This window comes from Squalius cephalus (genome assembly GCF_949319135.1).
Source record: "Squalius cephalus genome assembly, chromosome: 9".
Classification (NCBI taxonomy): domain Eukaryota; kingdom Metazoa; phylum Chordata; class Actinopteri; order Cypriniformes; family Leuciscidae; genus Squalius; species Squalius cephalus.
The window spans coordinates 6987599-7003251 of record NC_137130.1 but is presented as its reverse complement, the minus strand read 5'-3'; the positions used below and the strand labels follow the sequence as shown (position 1 = coordinate 7003251).

Genomic DNA, 15653 nt, shown 5'->3' with positions numbered 1-15653 from the left:
TCTTTATTTTTTTTATGTGAGGAATTTCTAAAGCTTATTGCAGCTTCCCCGGTTGAATGTGGAAGCAGAGAGGTGTTTAAACACTGATTGTTAAGTGTAAATGGTGAAGTATAAAATTTGACTTCTGTGTTTGGGGGAATTTCTCCATTTATGGTGTTCATTTCTCTCACCGAGTCCTCTCAGTTTAGATTTGCTCTTTGAATAGTTCATGATCAGGATGGGAGAGATCGCTTTAGCTCTGGTCTGATGTTTTATTCTCCTTTGTGTTCCAGGAAGAAGTGGAGACTGACAGCAGGAAGAGCTCGTTCAAGGCTGTGGGAAATCGGAGCACCATCCGCTGCTTTATAACAGTGGGTAAGTGAATCTGCAGTGAAACACACTCAAACAGAGATTGGTCACATAAGAAAGAAAGGTGGAACGCTGCTGGTAGGATGTAGATAATTAAATCTTGTGCAAAACAAACTGTTGCTTTGTGCCTGTTGCTGATGTGAAGGGTTTCTTCAAGGGCAGAAGGAACCAGTGCTAGGCGATATATCGATATTCTGACAATCGCAGTGATTTTAATGCATTCTGTTTTTGTCCATTGTTACAATCCCTCCTTGTCTTGTGACTCGCAAGTGTGAGCCTGTTAAGATGTTTTCGTGTCTGCTGACCTCAGCAGCATAAATGTTAAGTTGACAGGGTTTATGAATCCTTCTGTTTTTATAAATATGATATTCATGAATAGTTGGCATCGTGACTTGATGTCTCTGCCTATTTTTCATAATTAAAATAGACATACAAGCACTATCATTGAGTTTGGGCTTGATCATCTTTTTGAAAGATGTCTGCTCTGCTCACTAAGGCTGCATTTATTTGATCAAAAATACAGTAAAAGCAGTAATATAGTGAAATATTACAATTTAAAATAACTGTTTTCTGTTTGAATATATTTAAAAATGTAATTTATTCCTGTGATGCAAAGCTGCATTTTCAGCATCATTACTCCAGTCTTTAGTGTCACATGATCCTTCAGAAATCATTCTGATATGCTGATTTGGTGCTCAAGAAACATTTCTTCTTATTATCAATGTTGGAAAGTGCTGTGCTGCTTAATATTTTTGTGAAAGTTTAAAAGAACAGCATTTATTTGAAATCATTGTTTTATCATTCTTTTCAGTTAGTCAAAGTTTAAAAATTGTCTTTTTTTTTTTTTTTTTACTGTTTTACTGGTTTTTACTATTTAATTATTTATTCTTTCTAATTGGTTGAAATTATTTCTCCTTTTTCTTTCTGTTAAGCCATTTAAAGGCCTAAATTTTATTCTTTTATATGTGATGTTTCAAATATATCACCCAGTCCGAGTTGGTTCTCTGATTTAAATTGTGGATGAGCAATGGAAAATTCCATTTATTTCTCATGGTAATATGACTCCTCTTTTTAAGAATTAAAGAGTTGCATTAATTTATTTAACAAAGGAGGTATGAATATAGCCTTTGTGCTAGGTTTCCATGACTTGCCAGCAGAGACATACGGCAGCCTCAGAGATGAAATTACATGGGCCTGGATTCATTTACCTCTCACTTTTCAGCTCTGACGACGCCCACGCCAGTTACCAGTCAGAGCGTATACACTTTAAGGTTGACTGACAACACTGATTTACTGATTAATTTCAGATTTCAACAATATGTAGATTAATAATTCAGTTGCAACGTCATTAGGCTTGTTTTAGTTATTTTATCGTGATTTTTCACTGTTGAAGCACCTCACATTTGCATTTAATTTCGGCTGTTACAGGTTACTGCACAAAGCTTACATAATGACACAGATGACAGCATACTTCCAGATTTGGAATAAGAAGCATATTGAAAAGCTGCCTGGAAGAAGTTACCTGCTAGGACACAATTCATTTTCAATGAGATGGGCCAATGATCATTGCATTTATAGTGGGGGCAATCCTGTAAAACTGATTCACCTGTTGCTGTGTTTCCATCCAAAGTTGCGATTTTAACTTCTAATAAAGCACCGTTTCCATCCATGTCACTTCCTGGAAAACTGGCGCACAAATATCTGTATAATAAAAAATGAAGTCCGGGGAAGCCACTGTGGCTCATTTTTGTGCATCATAATTGATTTGCACCGCAGAGCGTGCAGACCATATGCAGTGAACACTCATGTTCTCTTGCGTCCTGCCTGGTGTTTGGGAACAAAATTGTGTGTGACAATTCCTGGAGGTAGTTATATCAAATAATTTTTATGACAGATTTTGCATTTCAGAATGATCAAACCAACATTAAAGATGTTGAGCAATGAAATTGCTCCGTTGTTTAGTCCAGTTGTCCAATAACATCCACTGTTGAGGCTAGGGCTGTCGCTTTTGTCAAAAATCCTGTTCGATTTGAGACATAAGTGTTCATTGAATCGATTGTAAAATAGATTTTCCATGTCTGAAGACGATTCCATTTTGAACGCCAAATATGGGCATATCTACGGACAACTTACAGGCATTAGGACGAACGTAAAGAGGGCGCTTGAGACGCACAAGTCAGCAATATTTCTGATGATTTATTGGCGTGAAGTTTCGTGCACAATGACAAACAGGAGTGCAACATTCTCGAAAAACAATAAGCAGAGTGGACTGCCATAACATCAATGAAAAACATCACTGCAGGCTTCAACATGGCTGTGTTTACGATTAGAAATGTCAAACAACTTTCGCCTACGTAGGCGATTGTAGCCCGTAGTCCGAATCTGTATGCATGAGACTGTCTGAATACCGGCAGAATTCACGTTTGTTGTAAAAAGAGACACATTGCAGAAGTATAATTTGCTGTTCTGTGTGTTCGTTAGAGCCTGCAGTTGCTGTGTAACGCGCGTTACGCCCGCAGCGAACGTGCGTCTTGGCGCGCTCCAAGAGAAGGCCGTTAATCGATTCCCTATTTTCGTTTTCGAAACTTGTGTTGGTTGGTCCGATCGATTGTGCAATCGATTTTCGAACGTAAAGTGACAGCCCTAGTTGAGGCAAAGTCACATGAGTTTTTTGTTGCGCATCGAGGGATTTATTCTGTAAAAGTGTTTCCATCATAGTGTAGTCGCATGTCTTATATTCACTCTAAAAAAAAATGCTGGGTTGTTTTAACCCAATTTTGGGTCAAATATGGACAAACCCAGCCGTTGGGTTAAATTTTTAAAGTGCATTTTTAATCCAACATTTGGGGTTGTCCACATTTGACCCATAATTGGGTTAAAACAAACCAGCTTTTTTTAGAGTGTTGGATAGTAAAATTAAATGACTGCAGGACACGATGCATGCTACTAACGTTTCACAAATATTTCCACACATCCACTAAAAGGCTTGGATTAAAAGATCAATCTTGGGATGTTAAGAGTCAATACCGGATTATTCAAATGAAGAAATCAATGTTTTTACCCAGCGTAATACTCTTTCATTAGCAGCACACTTGAAAGTGGTTCAGCATTTACTGTGTCCTCTCAGGTCTTGCATCATCTCTGTGCTATTTTAAGGAGATTAATAGAGCAGGGTCTTTTCGTCCCTTCTGTCAGAGTCAAAACCCGAGCTGATTTTATTATGATCCGCTCTGCATCACACCAAGAAGCCCGTCAGATTTGAGGGAGATCAGCATGTTCATTCGGGCTGATGGGAATGGCTTTTCAAAGCTTGCATTGTTTGAGAGCTGTTTCTATGGTCTCGTCGCTTGTTGCGCCGGCTTAACAAAACCTTGGAGGCTTTGCATGTCCCTGGTGAAAAGCGCCTCTTGTTTTAGAAAGTAAGCCATCTAAAGACATGGGTGCCTGGGGTCTGGGATATTCTGTGATTCTGGGCCCTTCGAGGTTTCTTTCATTTGCTTTGAGGAATTAACTGTCTTCCAGAACGACAGCTTTAGGCCTGCAGTGGGGGCTCATGGGAGCAGCGGGGTGGAGAGAGCAGATGAGCACCTGTTCTGCAGGTGATGCGAGAGAGGAGACTGCAGACAAGCAGAGATCCTTAATCAAGGGCATTCACTCTCCAACACTAAATAAGATTAATGAAACCATTTCATCTCTTTTTCAGTCTCGTTCTCACTGTCCCACAATAGAGGTCGGTGAGTGATTTAAATCACAGCAACAGTATTTATCACAGTATAGTCATTTTAAGATGGTAATTCATCAATGTACTTCTTATTTTATTAGTTATATGAATAAGGATGCACAATATGTTGGTACCATAATAGATGGATATTAGCGATATTACGTTGTTGTTTTTTGTGTGTGTGTGTGAAATTTTCGTATGCATGTATCTCACACACACACACACACACACACACACACACACACACACACACACACACACACACACACACACACACACACACACACACACACACACACACACACACACACACACACATTTATATATACATACACTTTATATTTTTAAATATAAATTTTTTAAATCTTAAATTTAACCTCTAATTTTACATCTTTGATTACTTTTTCTAGCACTCAAAGTAAATTTTAGTAACACTAATAACACTGTTAAATATTTAGCAGATCACATAATGAATGTTTATTTTATTTTTTAACATTTATTTTAATGTATTTTTTATTTTTATTTTACATTTTAAATATTGGCCAGTATTTTAATGTTGTGCATCCCTAATTGTAAGTATTATTATTATTATTATTATTATTATTATTATTATTATTATTATTATTATTATTATTATTATTCAAGAATTATTATTTATTTTTTTTGAGAATTTTATTTTTTAATTAAGTGTTACTAGTTTTAGATAGGTTCAACTCTAGTGGACGATCCACTTTAGTAGCCAATACCAAGTAACCAAACGCAAGTTAAATTCTGCATTAATATGAACAAACACCAACAGTTTTGTCGTCTTCACTGTTTTAGGATTTACTTTTAGTTTACCCGATGTTTCTTCACATTGTTTTTGAATCCTCTCTGGTTTTTGTTGTTTAGATCTGAAACCTTTGATGTTTCACAGTGTGGTCTGCAGTCGTCTTTTGCTCTTGCCACTCTCTGTTTCTCCCTTACTTACTGTTTTTCACAGATTACATCCATTCTCCTTGTTACATGTATTATAGAACACAAGAGAAGGAACGAAACCCTTAAGGCAGATATGTGCTTTCAGGTTTGATCTTTCTTTCTGTCATCCATTACTTTAATAAGCCATGCTTCAGAGTTAGGAAGAGCTGCCTTGGACTGTAAGGGATCTTCACTGACCTTTCACAATAACAACTTCCCCATGATTATGTATAAATGCAGTGTCTAACATGTATTCGCCTTGGCTCGTATAGATGTGGCTTCTAATCCGATGTTGTGGCTCGATCCCATTTCACATCTGATAAAGCGAACTTTTTTTGCTCAAGTCTGAGTTTTGTAAAACTTATTAAGCTGTTCTCTGGCTGTTTATTGATCAGAGATGAATATAGTCGCCCCCTGTAGACCTTATTATAAATCTACTCCCTGCTTTACAAAAAAAAGCCGTCTTGTTCTCATCTGAGAGCTGTTGGAGGAAGTTCTGCCCAGACTCCCAACGATCCGAGACCTGGATCAGAGCCATGAGTTTGGAACAACAGCCGGACCACTATAGAATGCAACAGTGTGGTTATGAAAGTTCATATCCCATCCGTTTTCTTCAATGAGAAAGTGAGTTGACCTCTCTACAATCACAACCCATAATATGTTGCAGTACACTTCACATATATTGCACTACTTATAATTCCTAACATATGTTCTAGTGAAGCACCGATATTGAAAAGATTTAATTTTTTTTTTGTCCAGAATGTTGTTATTTCCACTAAATGGCAGACATTTAAATCTCTATTCTTAATTATTATTTTTTTTATTATAAATAAATCAAATAAAAATCTATAATTTCCAATTTAGGTGCCACAAGATTATAATAAACGATTTAATAATAATTTTAATTATAATATTTTTGTTGTTGATTTTTGCTTTTAATGTGAATCATCTTTATGCTGGTTGTTGGTTTGGTTCAAGGCTTAAAGGGGTTGTTGATTATGATTTCACTTTTTTAACTTTAGTTAGTGTGTAATGTTGCTGTTTGAGCATAAACAACATCTGCAAAGTTACAACACTCAAAGTTCAATGCAAAGAGAGAGATTTGCTTTTAAAGAAATCGTTTTTTAAGGACTACAAACGGCTGGTAGGGACTACACAAGCTATTTACATAAACTCCGCCCCCGGGAACGCGATTTATAGATTGTCAAGACAGAATATGCTAATCAATGACTAGAAGATAACTACACATAAACTACATAAATTCATCTACTAACCATTCAGAAATGTTGTCTACATGTTGTTACTTCTCGAGTCTCTCCATCATTCTGACTTCGGTTTGAACATAAAAGGCTAAAAGTTTTAGAAATGTTCAGTGCATGTCTGTGTGAGGTAAAAGAACAAGACCTCTTGAAGCTCCGCCCACTGTGCCGGGAGCAGCAGCTCATTTGCATTTAAAGGGACAGACACAAAAATGGTGCGTTTTTTTCTCGCCCTCAAAAAGTGACAATTTTAACAGGCTATATAAAAATATGTGTCGGGTATTTTGAGCTAAAACTTCACATACACACTCCAGGGACATCAAAGACTTATTTTACATCTTGTGAAAAGGGCATTATACCACCCCTTTAATGCTCTATTGAGGAATTTTTTTGAAATGCCTGTGGAGGAAATGAATGGGAAAGATGCTTTCGGAACCAAGAGTGCGCTCGCTGTCACGCTCTTACTGATGCCTGTGTACTCTCCCACAGATCCTCTCCGTGCCGACCAGTCACTGACATCAATATCATTTCTGCCGCTCCTCCTACCTATTGATGGATGACCCCGTTGATAAAGAGATGCAGGACTGCAGTGCAGTGTCAGGCGTTTTACGGTTACAAATGCAGATCTGGGACTTCTGCAGCAGCTAACGCAATTGAAGAGAGATAAATCTCCTTGTGCTGCTGTCCTTTATGTAGAACAGCAATACATCTTTTCACCGCGATATTAAAATCTCTCTTTTATTTCATATGTGGGTAGTGAGGCATTAAATTCTATAATGGTCCAGTACTTTATATATGTCAGAACTGGCAATGTCGAATAAAGCTTTCATCGATCATTTTCACGAGGTAACGGCTCCTCGCTGTGTGATGCAGGTCGAGATTAGAAGGGGATCGCAGGGCTTTCCAGCTTCAGTTCTACATGGTCTTGTCTCAATCTGAGCAAGACTTTTTAAATCCTTTTTTTTTTTCTCTCTCTCTGTGCACTGGCTTGAAATAAGTCGATCAGAGTTCCCTTAACACATTCGTGTTAAAACGTTTGTGGTGCACTGCAAACACACAGCTTGCGTATTTCACAGGATCAGTTTGCATACTCTCACATTTTTTTGTTCCAGAGTAATTGCCTTTTTCAAACTAAGCATTTCAGATGAGAAATCATTGGCTGCATTTTACTAATATACTATAGTGTTATTTTAGCATAAAAACCATAAAGAAAAATCTAAAACTTATTAAAAAAAAGTCAAAAAAGTCAAAAAAAAAAAAAAACTTTCAAATGAAAAAGAAAACTCGCATTTCTTTTTCAATTGAATTTTTTTGTTGTTGTTGTGTTTTTGACTTTTATTTAAGTTTTTGATTTTTCTTTGTTTTTTTAATTATAAATTATTTAATTTTTAGTTTTAGTTATTTTAGTACATCAAGTAAACCTAAATGTAAATGAGAAATGTTGCCTTGGCCACTACCTGAAATATTTGTTTAAAAAATGTTTTTAGTTAAACTATTATAACCTTGCTATATACAATTATTAGTATACAATATATAGTTTACTATTATTATTATTATTATTATTATTATTATTATTATTATTAGTTAGTAATAATGTTAGTATTAGTAATATTACCGTATTTCACTAATATTCTCTATGCTTTCAGTTATTTAGAAATATTAATGAATAAAGAAATCATATACATGCATTTGCGTGAAAATTTTTTTTTTATATATATGTATATATGTATATATGTATATGTACGTACGTACACACACACACACACACACACACACACACACACACACACACACACACACACACACACACACACACACACACACACACACACACACACACGTACGTATATTCTATTTATTTTTAATATCTGAATGTTATCCAAAAAAGATTAGTGGTATTAATTACCTTTACTATTATGGAACAACACAAATGGAAGTATTGCAAATAATGTAGTGAACAAAAATGTTCAACAAATCAAATCTATCTTATATTGACTGCAAATATTCAGCGTAACGACTGGGTGAGCGGTAAAGAGTCGGAACCAATTGTTTGTCTATTTGGTGACACTTAAACTTCACTCTAGGGTTTTTTGCAACCGTTTTTATTAGCATAGATGATATACAAACTGGGTGGCCAGAACCACAGCCATGATGACATCCTGCTGCAAATATGACCGGTGCGATAATGAGGGAATTAAATTATGCCTTTTTTCCTTTAGCATCATTTATTTTCATTATGGGTGTGACAAATAGGAGGTCTCTGGGTTTAGTCGTGGTCACGTGGGAGAGGGGAACGTGGTGTGTGAGTTCATTATTGAATTTGCTGTCAATATAAATAAGTTCAGTGAAATCTAAGGGCAGCTGCCATCCTATCATCTCCCATAACATAAATCAAAGCTGAAGCCCTGGAGGTTTGGATCCGTCCTGATAACACTCCGCCTCTGCAGACTTGTCAATAGTGCCAATTATGTAGATGTGTGTGATTTTTGTCATGTGGACTGGGTAGTGTAAGGAAAACCCAATACATGTCCAATCTGGCATGCTTTTAATCAAAAGTTTTTGACCTCTACTAGATAGTCCTCTATTTGTTATTTAAAGCCTTTGACTGAGCTTTTAAGCTCTAGATGTATCTCATATCAAAAAGTGTGGATTTTGGGAAAGAGGCTTGTTGAATCAGTTGCTGTAATAACCTCTTTTTCTCGTTTGCCTAAGAAGTTGCACGCTGTCAATGATATTGCAGATCTTTACCCGGGGACTCGGCTTCTACAGAGCGTTGTCTTATCTGGAATATTCAGTGCAGATGTGTTTGACGACATGAACACTGGTTTTGTGAGGCAGCGGTGGTGCTATCTGATCAGAGCTGGATCCAGAGCTCTTCTAGCCGTTTCCATGCACGCTTAATTTATGTGAAAAATCTGAATATCACAAAAACATTATGCCAATAAATCAGAGAATCATCACTTCTGGGGAAATAGCAATGGAAATAAGAAGTTGCATCCACTGGGGAAGCCACTGTGGCTCTTTTATTGAATGTAGTAAATTACTTGCGGTTTAGAATTATTCAGTCACATAACTTGAGGCAAAGTCACATGATTTTATTATGCACATTTTGGAATTTATTCAGTAAATGTGTTTTCATAATAGTTCATGAATATCTCTTCTTACAATTTTTATTTTTTTTGGTAGAAATTCATCGTTTTATTCTGCAAGGATGCATTAAATTCATCTAGTTGATAGTAAAGACATTCATAAAATTAAAATGTATTTCTGTTTCAAATAAATGCTGTTCATTTCTATTAATCAAAGAATCTTGAAAAAAGTATCACGGTTTACACAAAAAAATAAGCATCATAACTTTTCAAGATTGATTTAATAATAGTAAATGTTTCAGCAAATCGGCATATTAGAGTGATTTATGAAGGATCACGTGACACTGACGACTGGAGTAATGATGCTGAAAATTCAGCTTTGCATCACAGGAATAAATTAGATTTTTTAATTATATTCAAACAGAAAAAAATAATAATTGTAAAAATATTTCACAATATTACTGTTTTTGCTGTATTTTGGAGCAGAGACTTCATTTAAAAACATTAAACAATCTCACCGGTCTAAAACTTTTCCTTATAGTTTTATTTTAATAAAATAATCTGCCCGTTTAACGTAAGGTAAGGTTACCGTAGGTAACTAAACCTATGCGCGTGAACTCGACAATCGACTACTTTGGACTTCAACCGAAAACAGGATGTAAATACAGGTATTTGCGCTGGCTTAAATAACATCATTTTTATCCATTTCTTTCACATTTACTGCAGTCAGATTGCAACTTTGCAACTATCTGTTACTTAAAAGGAATATAGTGACATGTTATGGCAAAGACATAACCCTTGAAGAGTGTATGTTGGAGGAGAATACTGTGTGCATGTAATGATAACTGTGTGCACTTGTGCGGAAAATGAGTTGTTTATTCTTTGGGGGAAAATGAAACATTAAACTTTGTCAGAACAGATACACAAAATGTTCCGTGTTATGTTAAAACTTCAGTGTTTTGTCTTTTTTTTTTTTTTTTACAAAATAGCATAGGTTCATTATATCAGCCTTTTATCAGTTTCCAGCGGCTTAGTATTGGATACATAGAGCTGCACAATTCTGCATAAATCAAGAATCATGATTTTTATTTGCTTCAAAAAGAGATCACGATACTCCCACAATTCTGAACAGACACCTAAACAAAATAACATTTAATTTACTAGAAGTTCTGACAAAATAATTGCTGCAGTCTATTTAAAATGTTTAATTAATCAGAATGAGTTATTTAATAAAAGGTTTGAATGAATGATTCACGTCACTTGTTTCATTACCGGATTGAATCGGTGTTTTCGAACAAATCTCTTGAATGAATGATTCAATGACACATTTTTTTTAGTCACTTGTCGCCACCTGCTGGTGTAACAATGTAATTCTTACCACTGTTATTTGAAAGTTACTTTCAAAAAATGATCTGCTCAATTTCGATAGCTTCTTTATATCCGAATTATAAACTTTTATCCCTGTACTTCTGTGATTTAATATGAATATTTGTAACGCAGAAATAACGAGATTGTGTGGTTGAAAGGTATAAATACCTAAACATAATTGCTTTCGCTGGGACAGTAGCAGCGCCAACACAGATTTGAATGATTTTGTCAAAGGTTTAATAGACACAGGCGAGTTGTTGTCATTTTAGGAATGAGATCGCTTGGGTGTATGAATCAAAATCGTGCTCTTTTTACAATTAATCATGCAGCTAGAAGTAATCATCACTAGAAAATTCCTGGACTTCGTTGTGCTGTTTGTTATGGGCCATTAAGCAACCACACAAAATTCCCTTGTGCTGAAAGTGAGATACTGAGTGAGGCAAGCAAAATCCAGTTTCCCCCTCTCATACAGTATAAAAATAATAAGAGGTGTTCAATTTAAAATACCTATTTGAAAATCCTAACTCCTTTATTAACGCTATAAAGGAGCAGTTGTTGTCATTCGAACGTTCGAAAGCTATTTGCTTTTAGGAAAGAAGCTCATGTGCAACATGCTGGTTTCACATCTGTGCGTTAAATGAAATCAGCACACGCTTTATGTTTTGAGTTATGGAGCACATATGTGTGTGCTGGTATGGGGCTAGCAAAGGGCTGTTATGACCGAGAGCTGTTTCGACTAGCCTCTGACCCACAATGCCTTGAGCCTGTGAATCAGCCCTTTCCTGGCTGCTGGGCAAGACTGTACGTGGCATTAAACATCAAAGCCGCAGGTCCGCAGAAGTCATTTCCACTAAGCTGAGAAAAGACCCCGGCCGTGTCTCATAAGGGCCTGAAGACGTTCTCTCAAAAAGGATGCTGGAGTTCGGTTCTTGATTATGTAAATCAAAACCCTCATTCTCCCAAATCAACTTTGATTTGAACCATATTTCAGCTTGGGAAATCTGAATAATTCAGCTGTCAAAGGGACCATTTAAAACTACATAAAATATTTAAAAAATACAGAAGAAATTTTTAAAAAATTTAATTTTCTTTCACCCACATGTCATCAATATGTCTGGCATAATATTAATTTTAGACCATTTGTGCAGGTACAACTTTATTATTTATGCTTCTGAAACTTTTAAATTCAGTTCAATGTATCGCTGTCTTTCTCCTCTTCTTTGCTGCCGAACCATCAAACCTATTTTTCAGGTGCGATCACAAAAAATTTGTTTCTTTTTTCTGGTCCTTTGTGACTTTTTTTTTCTAAAGGTCATTTTTGCCCTTTACACAGCTATAATTGCCTGAGGCCTCCCACTCCCTGGAGGCCAGAGAAGTATTGGTGGCTTTATTTTTGATGACTTGAATTGAGGTGAATTGGCGTGATTGTATGTGACGAGGATGAGCAAAAAATGTGGCATCCAAGAGAGAAGCTCTGAGAGTGAGCAATAAAGAAATAATTACATTATGAGATAAACGACTCCTGCCAGAACCACCAAGAAACAAATAAACGGTTTTATGTTGTTTTTAAAGGTTTCCATATAGCTCCCGGATTCAGTATGACATCAGTATTTATGATTTTCTTTGGCTGTTGAGTATTGCAGTTTTGTCATCTTGGAATATTTTTTTTTTTTTTTTTTGTTTAATAATAATCATCAACTTTAGGTCTTTAATATTGTTTTATTAACCCTCCATATCAGCATTTTTTGCCTGATTTATTAATGATAATAATAATCTTTTTTTATAGCTTTTTCTTTTTCTTTTGTTTTGTTTATTTACCCTCCACTTTAGCCATGCATGCAGAGAGTTTTTATGTTAGATAACTCCGAATAGCCCTAAATTAACTTCTCCTAACTTAAATCGGCCGTGCAAATGAACAGCTGTTTCGTTCACGCCATTGCTGTGCAGAATCAAATCAGATTGTTAATGCTCACGCTTGCTTGTTTGTAATCAGTAACTCCTCTCTATTAGCTGAATAGCAGTGCAGTTTCAGAGCAGGGTCGCTGCCGCAGTGATTTCATCAGGCACTGAGATTAGATGTTGGAGGAAGCATAAATACAGGTTCACTAGATTAATGCTGCTGATGTTATGAGAGTAAAGTGCTCTTTGCCTTCCATTGTCTATTGCGCTTGTTCCTGTTGCGTATTCTCAAACTGGCAACCAACATCAGGGTCGAGTCCGAGGAGGGGGCGGGAGAAACAACCCTCTCCAATATTTTGAATTTGAACTGCAGTTCCCATTTCAACCACTAGCTGTAAATATTACACACTGCACCTTTACACTGTAAAAAGTGAATAGTTGGATCAACTTAAAAAATTACCTCAATTGGTAACACCTAAAGACATTAAGTTTTCTCAACTTAAATTATCATGTTTTATCATGAAAAACGTGATAATTTAAGTTGAGAAAACTTAATTTCTTTAGATGTTACCAATTGAAGTATTTTTTTTAAGTTGATCCAACTGTTCACTTTTTACAGTGTATGTGAGTGTAAACAGTTGAGAAAAAAACCGCATGTGTAACATTATATTGGATCTGTGCAGTCGGTCTTAAAGTGACAGCAACCTAATTAATCTGCTGTCATGCGTGTCATTAATGTTAATCAAACAACAAAAAAGAAAATCTCTCAGTGCTCTTGACTGAATCACTTTAGTCTCACTTTAAGAAGAATACATGTATATTTAATTTACGCAATGATTTACTCTAGGCTATTATTTCTTATTTCTAGTGCTTAAAGTGTATTTTAGGTAGGTCCGTTTCTTTGCTCTATAATAGTTTGTTGTTCTTTTGCTTGTAATTAGTTTATTTGTTCTTATTTTATTACTGACTGTTTACTTGTCTTCTGTAAGTTTGAGGGTTTTTTTTTAACGTAAGCTAGTATTTGTTTTTTTGTGATATTGAAATTGGTTATGAAAAAATAACTATTATACAATGATATATATTGTTGTCGTGAAATAAAATGACTCGTACCGTGATATAAGATTTTGGTCATATCGCCCACCCCCACCACTATTTTTGAACTGCTCATTAATCCCAAATCTCAAAAGATATCAGCAACTTATAATGCATTTCCAGATATGGAAAAAAAAAATCGGATGAAATGGTTTTATGATACTGATTTTAAAGCATGAAGATTAGAGACCAATATTGACTTTTTTTATTAACGAGACTTTTTAAGTGTTTTTCATGTCAAATAATATTTATTTACGTTTGTTCATTTGCTTGTCTATTTAGCTAATTTTATGTATTACTCATTTATTCAGTTATATTAATTTGCTATATATATATATATATATATATATATAGCAATAGGTTTATCTCTATTGATATTAGTTTTATTTTAGAATGAACGTCAGGTCACGAGAGCAGCATCTTTCATAAGAATAAAGCTGTACTGTGAAGTTCAGCACATGTTCCTCTCTGCAGGAGTGCTCATCCCGACAGTGTTGCTGTGAGGTGCGTTTGTGTTGGACTCTTCTCTTGTGTCTTGATGGCCTGATTCCATCATAGCTGTGGGCCATATGGCTCAGTCATGCTTTCCGTCTGTGCGATGCGCGATAGTTTCCACCGGCGTGACTGCACCAACCCTGTCCATCATATATTGATCAGAGTGCAGACAATGAGTCTGTGAAACCCAGACACATCACGTGCGACGCGGCGGACGGGGAAATTAGAGTGACAGTGTCATCTTGCATAATATAGTAGCATTATCTTACCTGTAGTGTGCTGTTCATTTAGACTGCAGTACGTGTCTCAGCTGCTGGTGTGAAGTCAAGAAGCTCAGATAGGTAGTCCGGCTCCATTTCTAGCTCGTAGTGTTGTAATTTGATCAGACGTTGAAAAATAAATGAGGACATTACAGGTCTAATTGTGCTTTTGTCATTCAGTTTAGCTCATACTGATAGATGGACCCACTCGGATTCTCTTCCACAGAATTTTAACGCCTGTAATTTGCCAAGTCCTACACATTCCCACCTCTTGCTTGTTTGTTTGAATATCAAGTATTTTGGCTAATTTGATTATACTTTCAATATAAGCTACCAGTTTAACACATTCTACTATATTTAAAGTCACCATGATATCAACATTGACCATTCTTGTTTCTTTTATGGAATACTGCAGTATGTATTATACATTATTTATCCGTGCACATCGTTAATTTTTTTTTAATCCATGTGCCTTTGTAGTCTTTAATCAAAATAACCTCCCCTACCTTTTGCACTGACATCTCTTCTCTGATGACGTGTTTACTAGCGCGAGGGCGGGACAACCTGTCAATCATATGCAATCGACCAATAGCGAACAACCATCCAACCAATTCCCGGTGGACAAAATCAAGTCCCACCCTACTTTTTTTTTTTTTTTCAGAAGCTGTTTTATTCCGATATACATCATAATAGGGAAGAAAAGACTATCGCAACTTCCGTTTCATGCCGACTTTAAATCCTTTTAACAGATTTTGCCTTAAATTCATATCAGAAAATGTAGTTTATACCTGGATGTGCCGGTAATATTATTGATAACCAATGTTTTAATACAAACTTTTACAGTAAAATCTGCCATGAAGAAATGTTCGGCCACTGATATATTTTTCTCTAGATTTTTGGGGGTTCTTTTATTTTAATTTTTTCTCTTATGGGTTACTTACTTGTATTAAAAGCAAAATTTGTGTTAAATGTCATTATGAGCCACAGTGACCTTTTTTGTCCTGTTTGAAGCTTTAAATTCATTGTTTGGAAGTGCTTTGTGAACATTCTGCCAAACATCCTCTTTTGTGCTTCACAGAAGAAAAAAAATCATACGGTTTGAGGGTGAGTAAAGGATGGCAGAGTTTTGATTTTAGTGTGAACTATCCCTTTAAGAGTTGCAGTC

The 15653-nt window shown here is 35.8% G+C and overlaps 1 protein-coding gene across 3 annotated transcripts in view; it reads left to right on the top strand.

Annotated features, from left to right (window-relative positions):
• adarb1b (adenosine deaminase RNA specific B1b) overlaps positions 1-15653 on the top strand; it is a 146888-nt gene that overhangs the window by 48397 nt on the left and 82838 nt on the right. For all 3 annotated transcript variants that reach the window (XM_079880662.1, XM_079880663.1, XM_079880661.1), the window contains exon 2: positions 273-354. The gene's annotated coding sequence lies outside the window, so the exon portion shown is untranslated. The remainder of the gene's footprint in view (positions 1-272; positions 355-15653) is intronic.